The sequence below is a fragment of the Seriola dumerili genome, unplaced genomic scaffold, assembly GCF_002260705.1.
Source record: "Seriola dumerili isolate Sdu_G_001 unplaced genomic scaffold, Sdu_1.0 BDQW01000319.1, whole genome shotgun sequence".
In the NCBI taxonomy this organism is placed as follows: domain Eukaryota; kingdom Metazoa; phylum Chordata; class Actinopteri; order Carangiformes; family Carangidae; genus Seriola; species Seriola dumerili.
The window spans coordinates 814,130-830,408 of NW_019174574.1; the positions used below are offsets into that span (position 1 = coordinate 814,130).

The 16,279-nt window shown below is 39.4% G+C and overlaps 1 pseudogene; it reads right to left on the reverse strand.

Annotated features, from left to right (window-relative positions):
* Positions 1-725: 725 nt before the first annotated feature.
* LOC111231794 overlaps positions 726-16,279 on the reverse strand; it is an 18,901-nt pseudogene continuing 3,347 nt past the window's right edge.

Sequence of the window (16,279 nt, forward strand, 5' to 3'; positions counted from 1 at the left end):
ACAAACACAGTATAAGTTCTTCATATTATACATTGATTGATGATAAATTTAAATCATAATCTCTATTTACAGATATGGATGGGGGCATATGTCTTTAACAATAGAGATCTTATGAAAATCCATCTGATAATGTCTATTGATGTTGTTTTCAAATTTACATGTAGATGAGTGAGGTCTAAAAATAGCAAGCAAAACAGTCAGTCAGTATATACAAGTGTTTTCCCAACAAAACAACAGTGAAGCATCATAAGAAATTATACATATAACAACTGTGCTCCACTTTGGTTGGTAAGAATCAATATTACCACTCACGGAGAGTACAATGATTAATGTGTAACTCTTCAGGGGAAGTCACAGCATTTGCATTGAGGGTTGAAAATGAGGTTTTCAGTCTAGGATGTGCGTTATCAGCATGGGCACAGTTGTAAAAAGTACGTCGGTTGAAAGGGTTGGCGTGAACCCCGTCTGGCCTTTCAATACAGAAATTGTCAGCTGTAAGGTTTGGAAAACTTGAAAAAGAATTAATATTGGGTAAGTGCCGTTTGCTTGATCATTATATCATCTGTTCAATATCACCAAGCATGACTACTTAGATTTCCAAACAGAAAGAGCACACAATGGTACTATCCACAACTCAAAGTAGTAAAATCAATGAAAGGGTTTAACATTAGGACAAATCAAATCAAAAGAAAAATACTCACCTCACTACAGGACAAAACAGAAACTTATTGCATTTTTGTCACCTGGAATAAGGAGATGATGCAGGTGGGTGGTGAGAGGATATCTGCCCCATCCACAACTGTCCACTTAAGTTGTCCAGGTCCGAAGGCTCCTCCAAAGTAGATTCTTTTTATGTAGCTGACCTGAGAGGATGAGGATGAAATCAATTCTACAGCTGAAGTCATGTTGACAAAATAACTGTTTAACCAAATTTGCATAATACCAGCCATTTAAAAAGGTTTTACTAAATTAAACAGATGATTACCTTTGTTCCAACGCTGTTGTAGTTATCAAATCCAACCCACTGATTATGTACAACAGCGTATGGAACTTTCTTATCAGCAATCAGCTGGACTTGCACACTGCCAAGATAATGGCAGTCTGAAAAGGTCAAATGTCAAATTTAGATGTAATGAAATTTTCCACACCAAATACAGTAGAAGCTGTTAACATAAAATAAGGCTATTAATTTAACCTACTTATTTTCACAGCTTGCAGTTTTACCTCATATTAGGCCCACTGTCCTTTTGTAACGGTGTAGGGCCTTGTATACCCAGACCACTGACTGGTGCTCCAACACCACTATATATATGGGCAAGGATAAATGCTCGCCCATATGATGCTATGCCCAAGATTAGCTTGTGTGCAGGTGCTCCCTGGTACCTCCAATACTTCATAGCATAGTCCTAAAATATGAATAAAAATTAGGATGAGACAACGTCCTCAAATAGAAATGTGTTCAGGTAGTTAAAGTAGGAATCCTGGTATTTACAGCATTAGAGCAGATTTTATCTCCAGTCTCTTGAGATCCCTGGTACAAGGGGCTGTGATGTCCCGTTTCTGAGAGGCCATGAAAGTCATATGTCAGCACATTAATGAAATCCAGGCTCATGATAAAAAAAATAGACAAGATCATGTTGACCAAAGCACCTCAATAGCTCATCACAGATTTAATGTCAAGAGTGACATTAAAATAGTTTACCTGGCAACCAGTGCGATGTCATAACTGGCATTGATGACTGCTTTCTCAGCAGAGACACTAGCAATGAGGATTAATCCGTCGTTGCAGTTACAGTTCCCTCAACCACAAAGGCAGCTTTGAGCTCCTACACAAGAAGAAATCATGCTCCGTCTCAGTCAAGTTTAAGATCTCATTATGCGGGGTGTCCTTAGTGGCTCACCTGGTACAGCACATACCATTGCAACTCCGTTTTTACAGCCTGGGTTCGAAGGAAACCACCATTCCAGGCTGAGCCCATCAAAACCATATGTCCTCAGTAGTGTGATAGCAGACTGGATGAACTCTGTTCTTGTTGTTTGTGTTGACACCATCATACTGAATCTGTTTTCTCAACATGCTCATAAGTAAAATATGCAGTTACCAACATGTTTAGTGGATACAATCAAATTAAAAAAAAAACGTGTTAAATTAGGGTTGCATTTAGTTTGCATTCCATACAAACATAAACAATTCATTTCCTTGTATTCAATTTAACCTCTCTTTTGGGGTGACTTTGTAACATAAATAAAGAGAACTGAGCTGAGAACTGAGAAGTTAAATCCTAATGTAAACAACCAGTTTGAGTTTTTGAGTTTTTACATGTAATCAAATATTGCCAGTTAACTCCCGTAATGTAAGCACAAAGCCATTTGTAGAACAGTGAGAACTTTATGTATTTATTTTGCAGCAAACTGCTGTTGGTTATACATTATTTGATGAAAGGTTGTTTATCAGTATCATTCATAAATATCTGGACTATATTTTAAGGTGTAATGTGTAAGATCGTGCTACTTGCTCCACCTCCACAGGGGGCAGCATTTCACCTCTTCGCCCCTGTCCAGTTAATCATTTTGTTGTTTCCCCCATGTTCCTTATAATTTATTATTTATATGTGCATTTATTGTTGATAGTTAAAATTGTTGATAGCACTGAAACAAATTATGAGTACTTGTAATACAAATAGTATGTTTTTATTTACCTATAAAAATATTAAGGCAAGGGGATACTGCATGACACATGGGTGTCAGGCTACAGCAGCATGAGGAAGGGATGATGACCATCACAAAGGCAGAATCAGAAAATATGGTTTATTGCCAGGTATGTTTTTACTTACAAGATATTTGGCTTGGTGTTTGGTGCAGTATCCAATAAACATATTAACAGGAAATAACAATAAAAAGGTAAAATACTGCAACAGTCAAAAAGATAAATATACATAGATACACATATTAAATAAATAAAACAATGAAAAAAACAACATGTACAAAAGTGTTGACCAAACTCCTGCTGAGCAGGATGTGCAAAAGATCACAGTATAGACAATATGTGTTCTGCGCAGGAGTAATACTGCAAGGTGTTATTGTAATGTGGTTGTTGATGACTGATGAGGCCGGATGCAGAATAAAAGGCAGGTGCTGGTCCATCACTTGGGATGACTAGACTGGAATTCTGGTCCTGATACAGACAAATATTTGATTTGATAATTAGTTTAGATCATACAAGTTCTTTATATTGAAACATGTTAGGTCTGCCGTGTGTGTAAGGATAGATATGAATATGCTAAAATAAATTCAGTATTAGGCACACAGTATCTAGTGTCATAAAGTGGTATTACAACACGGCCCTGGACGAAGCTAGTTGGTTAGCATGCTCATTTCAGTGGATATCTCTGAAATACAATTAATGGAAGTCTTGGTCATGACATCACTCCTTCACATACAATTGATAGTGTTAGTTCTTTTTTAAACATTTGAAAATAAAATTCTGGCCAGATCTTACACATTACACTGTTAAGTGTTTATTTGCATTATTATGCTGTTGCTTCAAATTTACATCACACATTTTGTTTGTATCTGATAGATAGATAGATAGATAGATAGATAGATAGATAGATAGATAGATAGATAGATAGATAGATAGATAGATAGATAGATAGCCTGACGTACTGTGGCTGTCTTGTCAGGTAATCCACAGTCCAGGACGTGAAGCAGAAAGAGAACATAATCCTCATGTAACCACCTGGCTCATCCAAGTAAGAATGGGCCCTGTGGAGCATGTAAAGGATAGCATCATCCACTCCAATATGTTCTTTGTAGGTGAACTGTAGGGGGTTTATTGCATGTTCCAGGATCTTCATGATGTGTGATGTGAGGGCCACCGGTCTGTAGTCATTTATCTCAGCCTGTCGTCCTACTTTAGGGACCGGAACAAGACATGATTTTTTCCACAGGACTGGGACCCTCCCTGTTTATAGACTTAAGTTAAAGATCCTCTGGAGAGGCTCAGCCAGCTGGGCTGCACAGTCCTTTAACAGCCTTGGACACCATCCGGGCCTGTTGCCTTTCCAGGATGTAGCCTCTTGAGCTCCGCCCTCACCTCCTCCACTGTAAAGGACAGGAGACTTGACCCCAGTGTGGAGGGAGTTGCAGCTGCAGTGTCAGGTTGTGGAGGAGATGCCGTAGGAGAAGCTTCATCTGAAGCAGTGGGAGAGAGAACAGGTGAGGCTGTGTCAAACCTGTTGGAGAACAGGTTGAACTCATCGGCCTTGTCCACATCACCTGATGTTGCCTGGCTGTTCTTCTCTTTATAGTCAGTGATGGTCCTCATCCCCTTCCACACCTCTCTGGTGTTGTTGTGCTGCAGCTTCCTCTCTACTTTCTTTTTGTAGTCCTCCTTCTCCTGCTTTAATCTCCTCTTCAGCTCATGTTGCTCACACCTGAGCTTCTCCCTGTCTCCATCCCTGAAGGCCTCCTTTTTCTGGCTGAGAAGGGTCTTGATGTTACTGGTGATCCAGGGTTTGTTGTTTGGAAAGCAGTGTACAGTCCTTGCTGGTATTACAGTGTCCATACAGAAGTTAATGTAGTCTGTGGTACATTCAACCATTCTATCAATCCTTGCTTTTATCATTTTCCTGTGATTCCAACAGGACATTCCAATCTGTTCACCCAAAACAGTCTTTAGAGACTCACTGGCCTCCGGGGTCCAGTTCTTGAATGAGCGGGTGGTTGCAGCCTGCCTCAGTACACAGGGTTTGTAGAAAGGCTGAAGAAAAAACAGATTATGATCTGATCTGCCAAGTGGTGGTAGAGCTGAAGCAGTGAAGGCCTCCTTGACATTTGCGTACAACAGATCCCGTGTGTTATTTTCCCTTGTGGTACAGTCAACATACTGAGTGAAGCCAGTCAGGTGAGAGGTGAGAGTCACATGGTTAAAATCCCCCGATATTGCAATGAATGCATCAGGGTGCTGGGTCTGTACTCTCGCAACAGTCTGGTGGATGACGTCACATGCGACTGCAGGCTCAGCTCGTGGTTGAATGTAAATAACAATGTCGACGATGTGCAAGAACTCCTTCAGTACATAGTACGGTCTAAGACCAACTGCCAACAGTTCAATATCCCGACAGCAGATCTTCTCCTTTCCTGTGATGTGACCGGGGTTGCACCATCTATTGTTCACAAGCAGAACCAGTCCTCCACCTTTATTCTTTCCACTTGCTCTGGCGTCTCTGTCCGCTCGTTCTGTAGTGAAATTGCGCAAATCCACACAACGGTCAGGATTGTTGTCGTTTAACCAGGTCTCTGTGAAACACATGATACTACACTCACAATATGCTCGCTGGTTCTTCACAAGTGCCTCCAGTTCATCACACTTGTTAGCCAGTTGACATTTCCCATGAGGATTGATGGAAGAAAGGATAATATATCTCCATCTCCTAGCCTTTAGCTTAGCCCCGGCTCTGCATCCACGGTACAGCTTCTTCAGCTCAGCTGGTATGGGATGTTTAACTTCATATCTGGTAAACTTTAAAGCCAGGAGTTCTTCCTTTGTGTATATTATCTTCTCCATCGTCAGACGAAACAACGACGTAGAATAAAAAACATCAATTGACAAAAAATATACGCATATAGTATATACAAATACATTGCAAAAAACTACGAGCTATGAGGACATGCTGCCACTTGTTGCCAATTGTTGCCAGCACATCATTTAATATTTGATGATGTAATCATGAAATAAACTCATTAATATTATCAAAATACCAAAACACTTCACCTTGTGCTACCTCATTTGTGTGAAACCAATGCACAAAAATACAAGATGAATAGACAAACCATCACGTTTAAGAAAATACCAACATGTTTAAATGCTGTTTGCTTACAAAAATATACCTACATATATTTGTACGTAACTTACCTATGTGTGTCACCATCTGCCAACAGGGTCTTGAGCAGTGGATTGCTGTGGGAGTATCACAGTTTATAATGACTTTCACAAAACACAAAATTGAACATAATTTCCAAAATATTGAGAGGATACAGGTCTGAACTGGTTTTGAGTGCATTAAAGAACTGATACACTTGTAAGTCAGTTTATGTCTTGGGGACCAGAGTATTAACACAAGATCAGATGGGTACAATGGTTCAGATCAATGTCTGAAATCCTGAACTTACTGCCGTTAGTGCTGTTTTCAGCCAAGCTGTTATAGTAACACACCAGCCTGGAAGAAGAGGCTGAGATGGAGGCTGAGGCTGAAAAATTGTTTTAAATGGATTTAATTAGTTCTTGAAGAGAGAGGTTTTATCAAATCCCTTGTTTCCCAACAATTGTTAGCTTAGGGACATATTTATCTTTTAGTATTTAGTATTAGGATTAATTAATGCATGTTATAAACTTACCCAAAGTGATTTCACTTACCCAGTGTCACACTGTGGTGAGGTTGTCTTGTTGGCCTGGTTTTGTTTTGTCCTGTCATTTCCTGTTTTATTTTGAAAAGTAACTCTCCTCTCGTTGCAGGTCACTTGCCCTTCCTCATGTGTCTCAGTCTGATTGCCCTAAGTGTTTCCACCTGTGCCCTATTTCCCTCCATGTGTTTAAATAGTCTGTGTTCCCCTTGTCTTGTGCCAGAGTGTCTTCGTCCTTGACCTGCACCTGAGCCTTTGTCCATGCCCACAGCCAGTGTCCTTCAAAGTAAGCCGTTTGTTCCTCGTGAAGAGTGATTTTTTTGTTTGTAATTTCTTGCCTTAGCTAATGTTCATAGCTCTTTGTTTTTCCTCGTTATGAGTGATTTTTATTTCGTGTAATTTATTATTGATTATCCTAGATCCTCCGCTTGGTGGCGTGAGTTGAGTATTTTGGTTTATTTTTTATTAAGTCAGGTTTTTCCTCCTTACGGAGTGTTTTGTGTTTACCTTTTGTTTTTTTTTTTTAGAGCTTTTTTTCCTCCTCCTGGAGTGATTTTGTTTTCTCAGACTTCAGAATTTAGTGACTAGTCTTTTCATAGCCATTTATTTTTCACTCTGTCTGAAGTCACCGGTGATTTCAATAAAGCCCATTGTTTTCTTATTCTCTGCGTCTGAGTCCTGCCTTGAGTCCCTGCCTGACACCCAGAGCGATGATCAAACAGAGAGCTTCTAAGTGAGAGTCAGTAAGCATGAGGTTGAAAACATATCTTAACTGATCATCAAATTAAAAACAAAAAAAGTTGGAGGTGAATGGAATTTTCATCTACCTGTTACACAACAGCAAAAAATAATCTCTACAATATTCTTGATAATCCACAGACCTCATTTAACATATTGTGTAACCAAAACCAAGACCTGGATAAATAAAACCATACTGATTTGGGTGAACTGTTCCTTTTAAGCATTTGCTTGATCAGTGTGCCTTACCTGCAGTCAGAATTAGCTTGCACATGTTGTCACTGTGTAATTAAAAAGAAATAGAAGAAATCAAAACATTTGTTTAGTTTGCCTCAAAACAACAATTTTCCTACAAGGGGCTCTCAGAAAGCATGTCAAGTTGGAAAACTGCACATTGGAGCAGGTATAGCAATACAAGGAACAGGTAAACAAAAATCTGTGACAATAACAAATGAATAAGTGAATAAAGTCAGAGTAAAAGGTACTGTACTTACAAAGACAAAGGCCAGCTTATACTATCTTTCTCCTGTGACTGATGGATAGCTGACCATTTTATTGCGTAGACAGCTCTTAGGGTGTGGTAATTTAATATTGTTAAATGTTGAAATTTTGAAACTATTTAACCACACCTATATGCTTGACTCACTGTTGCCATCCAACCTGTAACATACTGTTGTTAGGGCTCAGCTTTTGGGGACAGTGGTGTGTGCTAATTAAAAACATTGTGTTATTGACTGTTAATTATGTTATTAATTTCTTTTTTTTTTGTTTCTTTTCTTTGTCAGTTTAAATGGCAATAGTTTAAATGGCAATACCTTAAATGTTCAGCATGACGAATGTTTGGCACATGTGTGGGTCAAAGGCGCAGCAGGTGTGACACAAAGGGAAACATACCATTACCATGTGATTTGTAAATCACATTACATCAACAACAAGGCATTTTAAAGTGTTTTACAGAAGTCAAAATTCAAAAAGACCAGCACTGTATTAATGAATGTGACAGCAAAGATACTTTGAAGGAAATGTAATTGGAAATAAATCATGTTTTTTGTCAACATAATGAGGAAATATTAATTTATTCATATTGCAAATCGCAAATATGGTGATACTGAACGTATTGGTAAGATGTTCTCTGATAGTGTGCTGGAAACAGTGGGAAACAATGTTCTTTTCTAGTCCTGCTGATTGGGTAGTTAATTCTCAAAGCATTTCAATATTAGCACAGTTTTTAAATTATAGCAGCAATTATAGTAATTTTTTTCATTGTTCATAAAAACAAGACTAGGTGAGAATCTAGTGTCTGTCTGGACCGCCTCTGGTGAAATCCTGATTTTATAACTGTGAAGACTGAGCTGTAATTTCAGCTGTATTTACTGTAACATGATCACTCAGAGAGAAAGTTAGAAAAGACACAATATCTTTCTTATACAGTCTCTCACACAGAGCACAGCCTCCGTCTGGATCCACAATAGTTTAGTCTTTAATTACTTCAGCTCCAGAGCGTAACAGACTTTTATTAGAGGCAGGTCTTTATGTCTAGCTCCCTCTGTTTGATATGTAGAGTTGGTCAGAGCAGTATTTTAGTACGAAGCCTCAACACTTCGTGTATCTGTTTCACATTAACAGCCCTCCACCGTTTCAGTGAAAAGAAACCTTTTATTTCTTAACAGGGCTTTTATTGCTGTGCTGCATTAAGAGTATTGTTTAATTTCCATTTCTTGTTGGAAAAGTCTCTAAATCTAGAGACAGTGAGCAAAGTTAGCTACACTGCAACTGTAAACACCGCTCGAATAGAACCCGTTTGATCCAGAAACTCCAACTCAGTGATGAGGCACTCGGCTGACCAGTGGTGGAAATATGATCAGTCAGTCAATCAGTCAGTTAGTCACATGAATTTCAATTTCACATATGATGTGATCACATGTGACCACATGTCAATGTCATTTCTGCAAATGAGAAATGAATGAAAGAATGTTAAAATCACATGTGAAATGTGTCAAACATGTGCAGACACGTAGAAAATATGTGGTTTTGGAAAATTTTTGTTGTGTAATGTGTGAAGCCCATGTAAATTCCCATGTAAAATCTATGGGATTACATGTGAACCCTGTGGGATTACATGTGAATTGGATTACATGTGAAACCTATGGGATTACATGTCAAATCTATGCTATTACATGTGAGACCCATGTACATTGTTGTTTGTTTGCATGTTTGTCAGTACTCACATTACTGCACTTGTTGAAATGTTACAGTGATACTTTGAAAATCTGCAGTAATTGTGAGATGTTACAAAATGTGGTAACATGCTGTCCACATGTAATCCAATGTAAATGTAAGTGTGTCCTCATGTGGAAAACATGGGGAAATCATATGATTTTTCTGTAAGGATTAAACACTGGTGCCATATAGAGAATTCTCAGACATCCATTTTGTTCAGAGCAACTGTGTCAACATTACTGTTAAAAATGTAATTTCAGGGGCGCCTTGGTGGCTCACCATGGGTTTGAATCCAACCCAACCCTTTTGCTGCATCATTCCGTCTTTCCCTCTCTCTCTCCTTGACTTTCCTGTCTCTCTCTCACCTCACTATCTGAATAAAGGAAAAAATACCCCCAAAAAATGTGAAAATTAAATGTAATGTTTCCAGTAGTCATATAAATGACTATAAATGACATTTAGGCAGTAGTGTTACAGGCGGTCACTGCTCATGCACACACCCTGGCCTCAGCTCATGGTCTAGACCAGTGATTCTCAAAGTGTGGTACGCGCACCACTAGTGGTACGCGGGGCTCCCTCTAGTGGTACGCCAAAGAATCACTGAAATAAATATAAATGCGTTGACATCAACAGTTATTCACGGTAGCAGGAAAGAATTAATGGCAAGAGGTGGATTTTAATAATGAAGAGTACTAAACTACTATCGTGGCTTCAGTCTGCGAAGGGAACTGTGGACCAGGAGAGAGCGAGAACTGAAGAGGACGAGTGTGGGCAGGGTGCAGGTGCTAACAGCGGTTGCGCCAGTGAAGGCCCCAGTGAAGCCCCCAGAGCAGCTGCTAGCAAAAACAAAAGGCACAAACCAGTGAGGAGATATGACGAAAACTATATCAAATTTGGATTTATTTGGAGCGGGAGAGAGGAAGAGCCCAGGCCGCAGTGTGTGATATGTGGCGACGTTTTGAGCAACGAATGCATGAAACCATCACATCTCAAACGGCATCTTACAACCAAACACAGGGAACTTAACGACAAACCAGTGGAATTTTGTTTACGAAAATGTGATGAACTGAAACGGTCAAAGTCCACTATTCAGTCCTTTGGTACGCCCATAGCCAAAGCACAGGAAGCTTCATATCGTGCCAGCCTCCGGATCGCATGAGCCGGTAAGCCGCACACAATTGGGGAACAGTTGTGTTTACCTTTAGCCAAAGAGATGACACGGATCATGTGCGGAGAGAAAGCTGCCAGAGAGTTAAACTTGGTGCCACTTTCCAATGACACTGTGTCAAGGAGGATAAAAGACATGGCTGGCGATGTTAAAAACACACTGATTGAGCGCATTAAGAACAGTCGATATTTTGCCATACAGCTTGATGAGACTACAGATGTTGCAGGACTGTGTTCACAGAGGCACACACACCCATCACATTAAGCTCATGTAAGTTGTCATCAATAGTCTGTGTATGTTTAAGTACAGCTGTTAATCTTAATGCTCTTCCTCACTTTTGTTTTATTCTTAATCTTATTGTTCTTCCTCTGTGTTTGTGTGTGTTTCTGTTTCAGAAAGCAGCCATACAGCAGTGTGTGAAGTTCAGACAGCCTGTTTTGATTTTTTTTAATCAAGTACAGTACAGTTTTATTTAATCTTTAAGAACAGTTTTTTTGTTTTTTTACATTTATTTAAGTACAATGTTTATTTTACTTTTATGTGCAATATATTTTAATTGAATCATTATTTAAGAACAGTTTTTTTTATTTTCCTATATTTAAGCGCAGTGTTACTGTTCAAACTGTGTAAAATGTTACACTGGCTGACAATATTAAATATACTTCTTTAGGAATAAAACCTCTGCCTTGTTTTTGATGAATGCTTAGGCCTACTACGCTACTGTATAGTGTTGGTCATTATGGTGGTACTTGGAGAGCCAAGTATTTTCTGAGGTGGTACTTGGTGTAAAAAGTTTGAGAACCACTGGTCTAGACTTAGCTCCAGACCTAGTCTACTCCTAGAAACACCCCTGTGTCCACATAAACAGACAGGTGCACAGGTATGACCAGCACAGTGGTGTTTTTTTTAAACTCCCTTTTGCATCATGTTTGCGAAACAGCACGTTTATTATGTTCTGTATTTATACTGAGCTCAGATCAGTCAAACCACAGTGTACAAATGAACTTCACTTCTCAGTCACTGACACATTTCTATCAGATGCAACATGTTTTTTTTAATTTCTTCATTATTGTATGTAAAATGTACTGACATTTGGTCTGTGTTGCATCAATAATCCTATAATAATTATAATAATAATAAAATAAAGGATTAAAGATTATTTGTGAAGCACATCAGACTTTCCTCTCTGAATATTCTATCCATGATACAGATTCAAAACAGAAATAACTGATCCTGCAGAGAAAATATTTTTAATGAATAAAGGAAATTATTTGTGGTTCTTTTATTAACCTAGTCAACACAAATCCATCCATTTATTATCCATACTGCTTATCCTTATGGAGTCGCGGGGAAGGCCCAGGCCCTGGGTTCGAACCCAGAACCTCTCCGCTGTGAGGTGACAGTGCTAACCACTGACCCTACACCATTATATTTAATTTGATGCAATATGATGATTTGAAAAACAAATCAAATCTAAAACTAAAACTTTTATTTTGGTGTACTTGAGTGTAACACTGCAGTGATGTTATAATATGGTTTCAGGTCAGTCTGGTCTGTGTTGGACCAGTGAAGACTTCATCTTCGCTCATGGCCCCTCACAGCAGAGAGAAGAGGACTCGGGTGAGTCAATGTGATTTGTGGCTTACAGTAGGTGAGGCTCAGGGAGGAACCATCCAAAAGGGAACTGGGATGATCCACTGTCTCAACTAGCACTGGCTTAACAACTGTGCCACCTAGTGGTATAAAGCTGTAGACATATAAATGAAAACAGAACAGTCAGGATGTCAAACTGCAGACAAGAAGCTTTAAGACCCAGACTCTGACCAAAGTCTTTGTTTTAGTCAGTCACAGTGCCAATCTGTCACCAGAGAGTCTGGTAAATATTACACATCACTGACCTGAATGGGACTTTGTCACATAACCAGTTTTTCCTTTGCAAATGTTACATTGGTCTGGAAGCAGCTGTGTTGTTTTTTTTACTGCAGGTCTAAACAGATGTGTTCACACTGCTACAGAGAAACAGAAACTCTGTTTACTGCTGTCCTGCTGAAGTAAACCAGTCAAACCACTGGAGGCATTTAGTATTTCCCAACGGGCACAGAGCTGGAAAAATCAAGTCAAGTATCCAACCCATATTTGGGCTTTTAAATAGAGAACACAATCTGAATTTATTTTTTTTCAGTTCATTGTCTAAAGTCATGTTAAACAAAATACTAATAAAAATACTCATTATTTCTATGACACATACAAGTAACTCATTGGTTGTCACCCCATTTGTCTTTGACCTGTGTCACCTCACCCATAACTGACTGACTGAAGTTAAATCATTGGTCAGCTGAGTGTTCATCTTTTTCCATTGGCTGCTGATGTGAACAGTTTCTATTACCATCACGAGGTGGTAACAGCTGATCCACAACAGTTAATGTATTTCCTCAAAAAGTGGGCAGGGTCTTTGTCTACTTGCAGAGGGCAACAAGTCCTTAATAATAATAATAATAATAACTTGGATTTTTGTAGAACCTTTCAAGGTACCTACGGCCGCTTTACAGGGAAAGAAACACAAAATGAATAAAGAACAAATAAATGAAAACAAGATGAGACAGAATAAGGATGGCAATGATTGGAGGAGATTGTAGGAGATGAGTGAGATAGAGCTCAGCTACAGAGTCAGAGAGTGATGGCCGGAGTCGAGAGATGTTTTTGAGGTGGAAAAAAGCATTTGGTGATCGACTTGACATGTGCCTGGAATGAGAGAGTTGAGTCCAAGATGACACCCAGGATGTGGACTTCCTGTCATGTCCATGAAGAGATGTTAAGTTATCTTTAGTTTTGTCTGTCTCGTGACTTGTTTTATTTTGAAAACCTAACTCTCCTCTCATTTCAGATAACTTCCTGTACATATATTCCTCTGTTAGAGTGACTTTCCTTCGATACTTTGTCTTTCCCTTGTGTCCTGAAGTTTTTGGTTTTCCTCGAAAGAGCGATTTTCATTTGGATACTTTGTACACATATTCCTCTCTTAGAGTGACTTTCCTTTGATACTTTATTACCAGAATATTATTAATTTGTACTTTGTCTCTGAGTTGTGCATTTGGTTTCACTTCCTAGTTCAGTTGTGACACTTCCGGGGATGGGGAGATGGAGCAGCCATTGATGTCCAGAAGTAGTAGTAGATATCCAGCCTTCTGGAGCAGGGCTCCCTCTGTTTGATATGTGGAGTTGGTCAGAGTGGTATTTTAGTGAGAGGCCTCATTTTTTGTCACTCAAGTTTACCCTGGTAAAGTTACTGATACCAACTTACTACTTCCTGTAACCTTTTCAAATTAAAGCCTTCTAGTGGGTCAGTGGACAGTTCTTAACAAGGTCCTATTTCTGTGCTGCAGTAAGAGTATTGTCTCATTTCATGTTGCTGCTGTTGTTTACATGCTATACTGAGCTGCAGACAGTTCTAGTCTACACATAAACAGATATTTATTAAATGTATCCTTTCTTTCAAAAATCTGTCTGCATGTAAACACATTACAGCATACCATCAACTGGTATAACCCTAACTGTAAAGTCACATTGGACAACCAGAAGCCTGAAAAATGTTTCAGTCAGTTTCAGTTGTGATGGTGGGACGTACAGGAGGGATGAGCTTTCAGGTCTGAAAGATCCAGGGGCTGAGAATGGATAAGGTCTGTGATGTGAGGTGGAGCCTTGAAAGGGTGTGAGTGATATGCTCAAGCTTTTTACTGACAGTCAACATCCAGTTGCAGGTGAGATAATGAAGACTGTTGAAGGCCTGAATACAAATAATTACAGTAGTCCAGTGGAGTTGTGATGACAGTGTGGATTACTTTCTCCATATCGTGGAGTATGGAAATGGTTCGTAACTGATATTTACTATTTTAACAACAGAGGTGATGTGTTTATCAAGGCAGTGCTCAGAGTCAAGGACGACACCAAGGCTTTCTGCATGACTTCATATATAGTTTGAGGTGATCTGGCTAAGTATAAGGAGTCTTCTGGATTCAGAGGGACCAAATATGAGTACTTCTTTAGTGAAGCCATTGGATATTACCTGGTTCCTGCTGCCTGTTGACTCTGGAGAGACTAACAGCAGCAGTGTCTGTAAGTTACTCAATGTTTAGTGTTAATAATTGTTTTGCATTTTGATTTAAATACTTTTATTGCCTACAGGATGGTTTTTAAATTTCTGTTACTGTCATGATACAATACAACACGAGTTCGCAGAATTTTGTTTACTTACTGTAAAAGCATCAACACAATTATCACAGTAAGTGATCTAAAATCATCAGTTTTATCTTCAGCTTCATATTGAAGCTTAATGTTGTACGTCCACTCAGTATCATGTTATTATCCTGCACTCTGAGCAGAGGTCCAGAGTCAGTACTAAGGGAAAAATAACACTCACCCACAGGCAACATTCACCTCTCCAACCTGCACACTTTTACTACACTCTACATACATGAATTTCACACTACTGAACATAAATCCCAGGATAAGACATTCTGCAGAACAGTAGAATCAAAGTCATTTATAGGAGACAGGATCCATGAAATAGTATTCAACTACTGAGGAAGACTGAGTTGTCACATCACTTCATTACTGTACAGTGATGGTGTGTGTGTGCCAGTTCATCTGGGTAAATGTGTAGAACGTCAGCCTCCAGCCTCTCCTGTAAAGATCCTCTGAAAAACCCATCATGCTCTGCTGCCTAACACCTGACATATCAGTGGTAGAAAAGCAATTCAGGAGCATTGATCTGAAGGAGTGAGATGAGGAAAATCTATAGGCACCACTGAGACGGGGGCAGGTACACCGGTATGCTACAGTTTCTCCTGAAAAAAAGGCAGATGTAGGAGAAGAGCTGAGTGGATCCCAAATCAGCTGAGAATCACACACTGCAGTTACATCAGCTGATCCCGCTGAGAGCTAATGTCTGTGCTGCAGGGGTTCAGACCCCCCCCCCCCACACACACACACACACACAGATGATCAGGACTCAATAATTGATTCATTTTTAGGTATTGAGCCAAGGAACTCAGATCTAGAGACAGAGGGTCTCGGAGCTGCACCAAAAAACAATCACTTCCGTCTTCTTTTCGTTAAAGTTTAAAAAATGTAGAGCCATCCAGGCCTTTATGTCGGCAAGACATTCAAGTAAGGGTGTGACAGAGAATGCTTGATTCTTTTTAAGAGGCATATACACCTGAGTGTCATCTGCATAACAATGAAATAAAATACCATTCTTCCTAAGTATGGAACCAAGTGGGAGCAGGTACAAAGAAAAGAGAAGAGGGCCTAGGACTGAGCCCTGCGGGACACCACATGACAGAGGAGCAGAGGAGGATACAGAGTCACCAAGGCCCACACAGAAAGTTCGATCTGCCAAGTACGACCTGAACCACTCCAGTGCTATGCCACTGATGCCCACCCACTGCTCCAAACGTGAAATTAAAATATCATTGTCTACAGTGTCAAATGCAGCAGTTAGGTCTAAAAGTACAAGAACAGCACATTCACCGGAATCACAAGTTAAAAGAATATCATTAAAAACTCTGCCGATTCTGTGCTGTGCAGTGATTTAAAACCAGATTGGAAGACCTCAAGAATATTGTGCTCCTCCAGAAAGGACATTAATTGACTGTCTTTTCGAGGAGTTCTGAAAGGAAGGGCAGTTCGGAAATAGGCCTATAATTTGTCAGAACTGCAGAATCTAGACCTGTTTTTTTAATTAAAGGT